Source organism: Pogoniulus pusillus, chromosome 15 (assembly GCF_015220805.1).
Source record: "Pogoniulus pusillus isolate bPogPus1 chromosome 15, bPogPus1.pri, whole genome shotgun sequence".
Taxonomy (NCBI): Eukaryota; Metazoa; Chordata; class Aves; order Piciformes; family Lybiidae; genus Pogoniulus; species Pogoniulus pusillus.
The window spans coordinates 7,906,221-7,920,174 of NC_087278.1; the positions used below are offsets into that span (position 1 = coordinate 7,906,221).

Genomic DNA, 13,954 nt, shown 5'->3' on the forward strand with positions numbered 1-13,954 from the left:
CCCGAGCTGACCCTCAGCCTCCACCATGGCCGAAACCCCAACCTTCCTCCCCTCAGCGAACGGAAGAATGGTAAGTGGTACAGTGCGCTCCTGGCGCTGGTAGCAGCCCTCTCCACTGGAGTGCTGTGGTACAGTGCGCTCCTGGCGCTGGTAGCAGCCCTCTCCACTGGAGTGCTGTGTTACAGTGCATTCATGGCACTGGTAGCAGCCCTCTCCACTGGAGTGCTGTGATACAGTGCACTCATGGCGCTGGTAGCAGCCCTCTCCACTGGAGTGCTGTGGTACAGTACGCTTATGGCGCTGGTAGCAGCCCTCTCCACTGGAGTGCTGTGTTACAGTGCACTCATGGCGCTGGTAGCAGCCCTCTCCACTGGAGTGCTGTGATACAGTGCACTCATGGCGCTGGTAGCAGCCCTCTCCACTGGAGTGCTGTGTTACAGTGCATTCATGGCACTGGTAGCAGCCCTCTCCACTGGAGTGCTGTGATACAGTGCACTCATGGCGCTGGTAGCAGCCCTCTCCACTGGAGTGCTGTGATACAGTGCACTCATGGTGCTGGTAGCAGCCCTCTCCACTGGAGTGCTGTGTTACGGTGCACTCATGGCGCTGGTAGCAGCCCTCTCCACTGGAGTGCTGTGATACAGTGCACTCATGGCGCTGGTAGCAGCCCTCTCCGCTGGAGTGCTGTGGTACAGTGCATTCATGGCGCTGGTAGCAGCCCTCTCCACTGGAGTGCTGTGTTACAGTGCATTCATGGCGCTGGTAGCAGCCCTCTCCACTGGAGTGCTGTGATACAGTGCACTCATGGCGCTGGTAGCAGCCCTCTCCGCTGGAGTGCTGTGTTACAGTGCATTCATGGCGCTGGTAGCAGCCCTCTCCACTGGAGTGCTGTGTTACAGTGCATTCATGGCGCTGGTAGCAGCCCTCTCCACTGGAGTGCTGTGATACAGTGCACTCATGGCGCTGGTAGCAGCCCTCTCCACTGGAGTGCTGTGTTACAGTGCACTCATGGCGCTGGTAGCAGCCCTCTCCACTGGAGTGCTGTGATACAGTGCACTCATGGCGCTGGTAGCAGCCCTCTCCACTGGAGTGCTGTGTTACAGTGCATTCATGGTGCTGGTAGCAGCCCTTTCCACTGGAGTGCTGTGATACAGTGCACTCATGGTGCTGGTAGCAGCCCTCTCCATTGGAGTGCTGAGGTACAGTGCACTCATGGTGCTGGTAGCAGCCCTCTCCATTGGAGTGCTGAGGTACAGTGCCCTCATGGCACTGGTAGCAGCCCTCTTCATTGGAGTGCTGTGTTACAGTGCACTCCTGGCGCTGGTAGCAGCCCTCTCCATTGGAGTGCTGTGGTGTTGTCATGGCCTGTGTGCTGATGACAGGGCTGCTGCTTACTGCTTCTGACAATGTTTTGTCTGTATGAAGAACTAGTAATAATCTAAGTTGACAAAAGTGATTTACATTGTTTGATGGGAAGGATGGATATTGCTGTCTGTGGACATTCCAGAGAGTTCCAATGAGGAATGCTTTAGGTTATTGTTTTAGGTGGATACCAGAAACAAATTCCATGTGCTTTGTGGTGGCTAAAGTTGTATAAAGCTGAGACAGTCAGCCAAAGGAAGTGTTAGCTCATCTTACGACTCTAGCCATCTGCTGATTTTTCTTTGCCACCATGGTCTGTACTTACCAAGGCTGAGTAACTTTTCCACTGCAAATGTCCAAAAGGTTCTGTCCAATTTGTTAGAAGGAGGAACCAGACCTGGAGTTAAAAATGAAATATCACAGCAGACTTTTTAATCCTAGAGTGATAATGACTAGTTTCTCAGTTTGTGGGTAGCTTATGGGACAAGTATGGTATGAATTCCTCCAACTGTTTGGTGGGTGACAGTGGAATGACAAAATACAGGGTCACTTCGTGACCAGGATTCCTGAAGGTGGAAGAATGCGAACTCTCTGAAACTTAGGATCACCAGGCTGCCATGAAAGCCTTTGCATGTTCAGCCCCATCACATGACAGACTGGAGAAACCATTTGATAACTGCTCCCTTGTTTGTGAATTCTTCTTGGTGGCCCCTCTTCATTCCACCTTGTAGGATTGGTGGCTAGAGTCTGAATTCTTGCTGTCGATTTCACTATGGATTTGAGCATGGTTAAGTCCTGGGTGCGTTATATGAATTACATAGAGCTGTTTGGCACAGCACATCAGAAATGCTGGGGAGCTTTGAGGTGGCTTTGCAGCCAGAATGTAATGCTTGTGTTAGTGATTTTGAATATGTGAACTATAGGATAGTAAAGTGGACTGGAAGGATACCTCAGTTGACATGCTTGGTTCTTTACCTCCAGAAACTGATCATGCTCTTCTCTGAACAGTGTATCAGTGTTTTGCTAGTTGGAATAATGAATTAACTTCAACCAGAACTGGTTTTCAAGGTGGTAAAAGGAATTTCCTCATTCATATACATTATACTGTCTTAATTATAGTCAAGTTACCAAGCCTTAAAACTGGAGCAGGTAGCCACTGCAAAAACAGAATAGAAAGCTTCTAATCCTTAATGTTTGCAGTCCTCTAAGTAGAAGATAAAAGACAACAGATGGAGATAAAGGTGGTGGTAAATAAGAGAAGGAATTGGAGTATTAGTCAGCATGGTAGACTGTGATGTCAACACGTTTCAATTAGTGGTAGACTTGAGCATTTTATAGTTATGAAGGCAAGAAGAGACTTTAAATGGAATTTAATTGAGGTAGCTTTGAAACTGCTAGAAGGCTTGAAGCCAGCATGACAAAAACACATGAACCTTTGTTTCCAAAACCTGACAGCTGGTCACCTAAAGGGGACATTGTGGATTTACTGGGGGCAGGGTTCACTTCTTAATGAATACAACCTGATTAAAGGTCCTGAAATGGGAAGAAGCAGTTTATTCTTGGTGCCACAGGGTGAGGGTTACTAGCGTTGGGAATAGGTAAAGAATAGCTTTTAGGAAAATGAAACTTGTAGCATCAGGAAGAATGGATACAAGCAGTATACAGCACCATTTGTTATGGTCAGAGGAAAGAAATCAAAGGTATTTCATATGATGCATTCTTGGATAGGTTTAAAAATTGGTGTCTTGGGAGTATTTTGTATAAATAATTTTCCTCTGTTAGAATAATGTTATTTTCATAGAATCAGCCAGGTTGGAAGAGACCTCCAAGATCGTCCAGTCCAACCTATCACTCAGCCCTGTCCAATCAACTAGATCATGGCACTAAGTGCCTCAGCCAGGCTTTCCTTGAACACCTCCAGGGACAGTGACTCCAGTGCCTCCCTGGGCAGCCCATTCCAATGCCAATCACTCTCTCTGCCAACAACTCCCTCCTAACATCCAGCCTAGACCTCCCCTGGCACAACTTGAGATTCTGTCCCCTTGTTCTTTTGCTGATTGCCTGGGAGAAATGACCAACCCCTACCTGGCTGCAGCCTCCCTTCAGGTTGTTGTAGACAGCAATGAGGTCACCCCTGAGTCTCCTCCAGGCTACATAAACCCCATCTCCCTCACCCTCTCCTCATAGGGTTTGTGTTTGACCTCAAAGCTATATATCACTGTGGGTTGCAAATCTACTTGACTGTCAACAGGTAAAATAGAATTTGCTTTTAAAAGTGTTTGAAAAGGAACAGCTGTGCCCATACCTTTTGCCAGAGAAAAGGAGGATACTCCCGGAAATGACTCATTAGGTGGGTCTCTTCAGAGCTGATTCTTTATCAGACCTCTACACAATAGTGGGAATTTTACTGCTGGAGGTGAAGCTTTTCAGATAGGCATAAAGTCTAAAGTCCCTGATCTGGGCTACCTGAATATTCCTTATCTTCAGAAACATACAATGCTGTTTTCTCTCAGGCTGCAGGGTGTTGTCATGTGTTGTTTGCATGTACGCTCATTAAAGTACAGTGGGACTTCAAAGTGCTGATGAAATATGGTTATCTGCAAAGTGTCAGAGCAAGAAGACTTGGCTTAGTGAGCTGTTGAGAAACTTAGCTATTGCCTTTTGAATTAATTTACTTGGTCCCTCAAATGGCAACTTTTCAGCTATCTTGGGGTAGAGGTTGCACAGCTGTTGAAAGCTGTTGAGCTTGTTGAGGCTCCTTTTTAAAATATGGTGTGTCTTTATGGTTGTGCCTTTGGCTTCAGGCATTTAGAAAACCTTTACAGATTATCTGGCAGTTGAGATGGCAATCTGCTGAAACATTTGAGCAATCCAGGCTGGTTGTAGAAGCATATCTTGTGCAGTGAAACTGCTGCTGTGACAACTTGCCAAATGCAAGGTATGAGGAAGATTCAGGCTGAGGGGCAGTGGGAAGGGAGGAGATGGTAAATAAGAGGCTTGCTGGAAGCTGTCTATCTGTGTCAAAGGGTCTACTATTTGCAGTTCTAGACAGGCACTGCTGACTCACAGCTGAAGGAACTGCTTAGGCTGAAGCTTCTATCAGGTTAACTCTTTGTGTGTAACTTCCGTTTGTGGAAGACTTTGTTTATCTGTAGATGTCTGCAGAAAAATATAACGTGGGTTTTGTACTGATTTTTTTACTTCAGACCCTGGTTCTGGAACATAAACTATTAGCTGAGTTAAAATAGAAATGCATTTGGCATGTGAAGCATCATGGAATTATGTATCCCATGGGAGAACTGGGAGTGCAGTTCTGTATGCATGTGCTGCCATATGTCCTAGAACAGAAGATTCCTTATTTTCCTCTGCTCTTAAAGACCTGAAGAGCAGCAAGAGACGGTTTCTGTGGGATTTCTTGTTGGTTTTAGTTTGTTTTAGGGCCAGACTCCTCTTCTCCTTGTATGTGTATCTACAAGAATATGTATGCCTAGGCAGAGAGGTTTAAAGATTTTACAATTCTCAACTGAGTATTTGTTAAGTTACATTAATTTAAAATTAAATAAAAGCCATTAAAGCTGTGTGTGAAGTATTGGAGCATGTCAGAGAGAAAAGAAACCATCTTTTGTCACTTTAGTGGAAGGGAGCCTTATGTGGTAAGGTGTTAGTAAAATATTTTGACACAGTTCTTAGATGCTATTGAGACATCAGTGGAATATTTAAAGTGTGGTTAGTTTGCCCCAAATTCCTGTTCCTTCTCCTTTTTTTACCAACATTCATCAAGGTCTCCACTTTCTTAAACTATGAGGAGTTACCTGGGACCGACTCATTCATTGCCATACAATGATGACAGGGTCATCTGAAGCACTTAGGTGTACCTTGATTTTTCTCAGAATATACTAAGATGCCAATATAACTTTTCCCACCCCTTAGGGCAGGATTAGAGCACCTCTCTGATCAATGTAGTTACAAAAACCCACCAAAAGACCTGGTGATGAAGATACAAATCTTACACAGTTTGATAATTTCTGATCAAAATTGTCGTCCTATTTCATTTGAGGTTATCATAATTGCTCCATTGGCTCACTGATCCTCTCTCTTAACCCGTTTTCCTCAGATGAATTTGTAGTGAGGTGATGAAAACCACTCTATTAGAAGGTTAGCACAGTCCTGGTTTCTTCTTACTGCCGACTTGTTTAAGATGAGGTAGCATTCTTTCAAATGAAGTGTTGCATTTTGTGCTTATAGCTTTGAACAAAACTTGTACCAGCTTGTCAGCTTTTGGGGTATACATGACCTGGGATGCTTGCTGTCTACAAAGTACCATGTGTGCTGGGGGAGAAAGAGACTGGCTGGAATGTGTGGAATTTCAGTATGGCTAAGTCATATAACTGGCATGTGCTTTAGGTATCAGGAGGTACTCCTGTTACTGTAAAGGTGGAGTGCCATGCAAAGCGTGGGATTAATTGCTGCCACATAAGCTGTTGGTGATTATACTCGCATACAAATTGCAAAGTTGAACTCTTAAAATGGTTCTGAGAGCTGATTTTTACAGCCTCTGTGCCTGTGCCCGAGCTGATTTAGTGCCTGTGCCTATTTATTGTTAGGAGTAGTATTTAAGAAGTTTATTAAGGCACCCTGTTTGTTTTAAAGAATTATGTAGGTGATTGATCCTCTAATTCTTCTGATTTGTTTGATATGCTCCCATCTCTCACTTCTTTCCCACCTGGATTATTGTTACATTTGAGCATGGTCAGATTCAGGATTTACTTAAAAGACAACTTCTTGTGGTGGTTTTGCAGATGTTTTGTGATACTGGGCATGTAAAATACTGATAATGGTTTTCTTAAAATCATGTCATAAAAATGCCCTTTAAAAAAGTGAATGTTGTGACTTGGAAACTCATTGAAGCAGTTATCTGTGCTTACTTTTATCAACAATTTTATTCCCAAGAAAGGGTTTTAAAGAAATGGAAATTATCCTGAAATTATTTTCTGAAGTTTTTGGTGTGACTCAAAGTTACATTTAATTACCAAGTAGTGGTTACTACCTCATCATCCAGAACTTTCGTGTGAAGAAGGCTAAGTCTGTATTGTAACAGAAGGAACAAGACAGGAAATGTATAGCATTCTCTGCTCTGTCCTTCACACACATTCCAATGAGGTTTGCTGTTTTCTCTTGTGTGTGAGTAAGGGGAAAGCTTGTTAGAGTAAAAACAACCAGTCTGTCTTGGATAGATTTGTGTTAAGAGACTTTTTGTCCCAGGAGACTATAAATTTAGCATGCTGTCTGAAAGTTTCAGATAGAGCTATGAGATTGAGAGCATGATACAAGTGACTGGGCTGTTACTGTTGGGAGCTACTAAACAGCTGAGAAGTAGTAATCTCTTCAAATATTTAAAACAAACTTATAAATAGTGATGGGGGAAGAGTTGAGCTGGAAAGGGTAATGCCAAAAGCAGGCTTTAATTTGGTGGCTTTTACAAGTTAGCTCTCAACACAGTTTTTGTTTGGACCTGATCAAGTTAAAATTAAAGCCCTTCTCCAATCACTGTTTTGCAATATTCCTCTCCTTTCTGTTTCTCCTTTCCAAGTTCTCTCTTATTTCAATTTGCCTTTGAGGTTTCAATGTTCAGGGCTGATAGATGAATATTAGACACATAATTTCATAGCTCTTAAAGAAATACTTCTTTTCCATGAATTTAAACTGCTTGCCAAACCAATCAGGCCCAGGCCTAGCAGCTGGGTTGCCTATGTAAGTAAGGACTTGTGTTGCTAACTTTGCTGTTTGGGTATCACAGGTAGGATTGGGAAAAGTAAGTCTGGTTCTTTAAGGGGAAAATGCCATTCCTCCAGAATCTCACTCTGTTCTGTTTTAACAGTGAAAGAAAGATTGCACTATTTCACAGTATTCAATTGCTGCTAGCACTTAGCTAAGTTTGGGGGGTAGCCTGCTTCTGTAGTGTGTGACTTCCCTCATGAAAATATTGTTTTCTATAATTCCTTTTTTATTGGGAAACTACAAGCCAGTTCTGCAGGCTGTAATTGTCCTTCAGCCACAATCAATATGGTACTACAAAGTATAGTGAAGGAATCTCTGTCCAAAGGCAATCAGTAGTGCAGTCTTCATCTTCTTTGCTGGTCAAATAAGCACCAGATTGATCAGTGCTGTAAATTTCATCTCATCATGGTCAGTGACAGTGCATATGTGCATACTTCAGGGAGTTCAGTGATGTTTCTGGACACTGTAGGAAAGGTTTCTTTTTCACTTTGCTTATACTGCTTTCCCTTATATTTTCACATATCACCACAAAAATAAGCATGTGTTCTGCTGAACACTGGTGGATTCCTTTGTGCTGAATGTGGACATTCAAAGTGGCTGTTACAGTGACTTTTCTGTCACTTGAGCCTCTACATTTTCAAGAGAATGCATCACTGGAGTTCCTTTCCTTGAGGATTGCACAGTAAGGATGAAGGCTTAGTCTTGCATCTTTTGCATAGCCTGGCTGCAGATCTAGAAGAGCATAGGTGATGTTTGAGAATGAGAGAGGCCCAAGTGAGCTGATTTCTGTCCCTTTACAACACACTGCTGGGGTAAGGAAATGGGAGAAACGGTACAATACCTTCACTGTAAGGGCTTTGCCGTGCTTGTTTAAAGCTGCCAGATGAGTTTCTGCTGCCTCCTTTGAAACCCCAGATGTGTTTGTGTGGGGGAAGGAAGTTCCTAGAACCTGCCATACTCTTCTCTCAGCTGTGGAGCAGCTGTTGGGGAGTTCTTGCATCTGATTGCCATACAGTTAATAAAGATTTGAGGGCTCAGCAAACAGCGTCAAGCACTTTTACACACTCAGTTACTCATCTCCACAAATACTATAAGGGCAGGAGAGGAATTCTAACTGGCTAGAAAGGGATTTAAAATCTAAAAATTGGTCTGTATCTTTGATGCAGAGCTCAGTATATTTTTGGGCTTGCTGCAAGTATATGCAGATAGTTACTTGACCTGCTGAGAAATGACAGTGCCCCTTGGGGGAAAGTAATGGAAAGCTGCTCTAGAGACAGAAGGGTTGGAATTAGCTTAAGATAATTGAATTATCTATTGGGCAAATTATTTGAGACTCTTTAGAGACTGAAATTGAATTTCCTTTCTGTTGGGAGCTAGAGTCATCTAGTGAGGAATGACTTTAATTCTATTTTTATCTTCTACTCAAGAAATATTTGACTAGAAAAGTTTTGCCCGCTATCCCAAACAATTAGAAATCATTTGGATGTGGGAAGCATGGTTTAAATTTGATTTTTATTTCACCTCTAGACAGGTTAGATGAAGGATATGATCCACAATGGGAGAAGTCTGAACGAGAAAAGGGCATTATATTTGTTTGCTCTTAAGAAACAAATGCTACCATCTATTTGGAAGATGGTCCAGTACTTTGTTACAGTAGCTCAGGTTTAGTGGTCAGCAAGGGGAGTTGATAGAGATAGGGGAATAGTGCATTTCTTAAGAAAAAAGGCTGATAGAGGTTGAAGAGAAGTGACTGCTTTGTCAGCAAGATGGATATGGTTTGGCCAAGTTGTTTCAGAGCTGAGGATGTCTGCATGTTTATGTTAACACTGGGTCTCCTTGTCCTTGGAATGAAATTGCCTCATCAGCAGAGCCCCTTAGGGGATTTAAAGTCTACCCAACACGTCATCCTTGCCTTTTAAAAAGGGAAAAAACCTGCCAGTTCAGTGTCTCTGACCCCTTCCTCCCTCCTCCTTTTTACTTACAGAACATCAAGGGGTGGACCTTATTTTTACAAACAACATATCTTGCATTGCCCTTTGAGCATTCGTTTTTCTCTTAGCAGTAGTTTGATTCGGGGCTGTCCCAACTTGTCTGTAGGAAATAAGCAGAGAGCTGCTTGTTGAACTGAGTTTTCTCAGTAGGCAGAGTTTTCATCAATAAAGATGAGAATTTCTTGCACATTTTAAATGAGATTAGAATTGAGAAGTCCTATTGAAAGTTCTTATTTTTATATATATATATAAAAAGAGAGTTTTTAAAGGGATTTTAACTGTTGAGAAAAGGATCAACATGACATTGCTGGCACCAGAAATGCAGATGACAACACTCCAATCAGGTATCACCCCAAAGATGTCTCATGGGTAGATTTTACTAGGGAATCATGGTTGCTGATCTACATGCAGGGTGCCAGGAGGCTGTGTGACTTTCAGTAAAGACAAATCAGAGAGCTACAGTAACTTGATGTGCAGGTTGCAGATGGGTACTAGTTGGATTTTAACTGCTGATCACTTTGGAAATTCATCAAGGATAAAATTGTCTTTCTGTTCTTGATTTATTGGTTCCCCAGTGTGAAATTTGTCTCCTAAAGATGAGGAAATCTCAGTCAAATGTAGCCCTTGTTCTAAAGGAATTTCCTCTCTTAGCTTTAGGTTTTACTGTTAATTATTTTCCAGTGAAACATACTCTTTATAAGAGACATATAGAGAGATTTTTAACTGTGTCTCTTTGGAAAAAACATTTCTACTTTGAAACATTCCAATGTTTGTTTTATATCCTGAAAGACTATTTCCTTGAGAATGAAAATGATTTTGTGCTTACATGATTTTGTCCTAAATACTACACTGTTTTTTGGTGCTTATCTGTTAGATATGTTCAGAGTTGCATTTCTGACGTATGAAACATGCTAGAGTGAGAACTATCTGTTAATGGCACTATGGTGCAGTTGTGTAGGCCATTATTATCTGAGGCTTTGGAACATTCTGTAGTGATGAAACTTAACAAATATGTATAGATATGAGGTAGATATGCTTGGGAACAGATTGTAACCTTAATAAGATCCGACCTCATACTAGTAGTAGCTTAGGAGTTTAGGTTTGCATTTGTCTACTCTTTAGCTGTTGTACAGTGTCTCCTGAAAAGCTGCACATGTGTAATGCTGAAGGTGTCAAGGCAGACTTGTTTCTGAAAATTAAATGCCTTTCCTTTTCCTTAAGCAGTGCCTTGGGAAGAGAGAAGTAAACCAATAAGTTTGCAGTTTAATACAGGCTTTTTCAGAAGTGGCTGTGTGGTGGTTTGTTGGTTTGTTTTCTTTTCTGAATTAGCAGCACTGATTTTCTAACTTGACTTGTAAAATACCTCTGAAGGCTGTGTGTGTCTGCAAAGATCTTGCATGACCTTTATTGTAGAGTTCTGGCATACAGTTGTGTTCTTCATTGTTTAGAGAATCAAAGCATGTGGTATTTTTCCTCTTCCTGTTGTAGATAGGAAAGGCAGGAGAGGTGTTTTAGCAGAAATACTTTTGTATGGAATGCATAGGTTTTGTCTCAGTTCTGAAGGGTGTTTGGGCACAATACATCATTCCTCTGGTCATACACTTGTAGTGTCTGAATTTTGGAGGTAGGATTTAGGCATTAGCAAGGTGTTTGGTATTGAACAGGATGTGTATAGCAAGACAGTCTTTTGTCTGTATTTTTGTAAGGAATTTTTGTTTTCTTAATAGGACACTTATAAGGCATGGAAAAGAGGTTTATCTTGTTGTGCCTTATTTCTAGTAGGTTTTATAATTGACAGTTGTTCTTTTTTTCAGACAAAGAGCCATGAAATTTACAATTTTAGAGTTCTTGAAACTGAATTTGTGTGTGGTATTCTGGGAAAATTCACAGAAGAAGTTATTAAAAGGTCTTCCCATTGGTATTACTTTTTTCCAAGGCTTATTTTTGTGGCTGTGCTTCTCATTTCTTCCAAATTATAAAAATTCCTGAGGCTTGCCTATAGTAAGAGGTTTCTCCCACTAAAGAGTGCTTATGTGTAGCTTTCACTTATGTCAGTTAACCCTAGTCCTAGATTATCCACTGGCATTCTGCAGTGTTGAGGCAATTTCCTGGCAAACTGAGCTTACCTAATGAGGGATACAGATTTATTGCACCTCTTCCATCAGTGACCACTCTTTTCTTCTAGATCAGCCACTGCTGGAAAAATATTAAGCAAGAAGCAGACAAATATTTACATAAACAGATCCACAAGATTGGTGGGGAAATTAAATATGCCAACAGGATGTAACCCATGTGCATACATCCAAGATCAGCCTTGAATAAAGGAAGTGTACTACAAGCTTCTAGATAAGGGAAGTGGCTACTTGGTGCCAAGACCAAAGTGTTAAACGTTTTTTTCCTACCAAAAATACCGTGTGTTAAGCTGCTGGTGGTTGCTGCTGTTGTTTTGCTCAGTGAGGTAATTAAGTTGTCTGTTGAGTAAACTGTTTGAGGCTTCTTAGGGACTGAAATAGGATCTCCTTTCTGTTAGAATCATCTGATGAGAAAATACCTAATTTCTGAAGGCTTCTTCATCCTGATGCTCATCTCCAGAAGCCCTGCTGGAAAGATGGGACCTGGAAACTATTGTCTCAGTCAACTCACTAGGTTTCAGAACAGCCATTAGAAAAGTAGGAGAATTATGGTCTAAGCTAGGTAAATAAATTATCCTGATAGGCTTTACACAGCCTGCATGCCAGAGACCAAACATTCTTAAAGCATATGAGTGGTAAGACTGTGCTTTTTTGAATGCTGGGTACCAATGGGTGTCTATTCAAGAAGTAACAGCATCTGAAGCGGTGCTTGCCTCAGGAAGTAATGTTTGCATTCCACGTGGATGGGCACATAAAAAGAAATGCCTTTGATGTGATGAGAAGATGAGAAAACATTCTTAATAAAGAACTGAGGGAGAGAACACAGCTTCTATTCTGGGAGCAGAATGGCTTAAGAGACTATTTCTTCGGAACAAAAAGTGAAGCGGGAACAATATGACTAGTGAGGTGCACATTGTGTTAGAAAACATTGAACTCCTGTCAAATCAGAAAGGGGAAGAGTAGAAAAATCAAAACAAGTGATGACAGCTGAGGGAGAAAAAGTGAAAGTGAAAATCAGGCTGAAAAGACATGTGAAAATAAGAGCAGAAACAAACTGCTGTGTTTGACATCTCGCTGGGCTACTGAACTTGTTTGAGGAACACGTGTTAGTGACCCAGTCATTCAAAATCGAGTGCCTTTTTGTCCTCCCTCATACACAGTGAGGAAAAACCTACCTTCATATACAAGAGTATAGTTTTGGAAACTCTGTGTTTTCATTCTCTTGAAAATGAAGCTCATATGCAGGTCTATATCAAGCTCTTTGCACTCATTTGCATTTTTCTCCAGAAGTCACTTGGTCCTTTTTGCTGCCTTGATTCTTAACATCTGACTCATTTTGTTTTTCTTGTAGGTATTTGCTGATTCCAAAAGCTTGCTGATTCCTTTCCATTATTTACTTCAACCTAATATCCCTATGCAGCCTCTTTTTGTGCCCTTGTTGCCTTTGTGTTTTTCCTGTCACTGCCTAATTATCCCATATGGACAGCTTGTAAATTCTTTTGCTGTTGGTCACTGTTCGGTCAAGATATGGACTGAATAGTTTGTTGATGTGACCTGGCTTTGCTTTGTAACAGGCTGTTTGACCTACTGAAAGAGTGAGTCATGAATATTGTTTTCTTTTTTTAATGAAGAGAGGACAGTGTTACAAGGGTACTCTTCTTTTGTTTCAACACAATCTGCATTCCAGTAACATTTAAAACTCTTCAAACAGCCCTATGAGGGACTCATGCAAGAAGGGGAAATCTGAGGAGTCTCAGTTGTGCTGCTGGCCTCTATATGTAATTTTTGTGCTTAAATGGCAAATACAAACTTTCCCAAGATAATTTAACCTTTTTTCCTTTACTGCTAATTTTGACTTTTCACAGGTTTGTTTTTATGGCTTTCAGTAGGTGGCTGGGCAGAAATGTATTTAGAGTGGGCACACAGAGATGCAATCAGCCAGCTAGATACACCTTAAACATCATCTCATTTTTTTACAGACATTTTGCATGGGCTGTGACAGCCAAGAGTTATGGCCACTGAGGGTCACTTAGAGTCTAACAATGCATTGCCAGAACGAATGGGTTTTAGCACTTTGCCAAATGGCTGCTTTTGTTAATGAATTCTGTTTCTCCTGAATTTTGTGCTACTTAACCTTCTTCATTTACTGTTCTGGCCAGCATTGCTTTCTGTGCACTATACTGTGGTTTGCACTGTCATCATCTATGTTGCATGTTAATGGTATTCTCTGTCTAAACTTGATTTCTTGCTGTGAGTACCCTGGAAAAAAAATATGATCTCTTCTACATGGAGTGATTGGAAAGCATTTTTGGGTTTTAATATGTTGTTCCACTGACCTGCAGAAGAAAATATCTTGGAATCTGCTAGGGAGCAATCTGGCTATGCAGACCAGACACAGATTGTTCTAAGCTGTTAGAAGTGCAGTTTAGATGAAGAAAGTCTTTTCCATGCACATTTAGAGAACAAAAGAAGTGTTGTTTTGAACTTAGCACTGTAAATGAGCATAGACATAAAATTTGACTTCTCTGGTCTAATTTGCTTTGTATCCATCTGGTTCTGAAAAAGGAACAATCATTACATCTGAAAATTAGTGTGATCTTGGATCAGATGTAAAACTTCACTCACTTTTTGGGGAAAAGTTGCGTTTTTGTGCCACTTCAGCTGATTAGGAGTACATTAAACTGAGTTCAA

At 41.4% G+C, this 13,954-nt stretch overlaps 1 protein-coding gene across 1 annotated transcript in view; it reads left to right on the top strand.

Moving 5' to 3' along the window:
• The first annotated feature begins 55 nt into the window (after positions 1 to 55).
• The window catches only part of MRTFA (myocardin related transcription factor A), an 83,960-nt gene continuing 70,061 nt past the window's right edge, over positions 56 to 13,954 (top strand). Inside the window, exon 1 of the mRNA XM_064155180.1 lies at positions 56 to 70. The gene's annotated coding sequence lies outside the window, so the exon portion shown is untranslated. The remainder of the gene's footprint in view (positions 71 to 13,954) is intronic.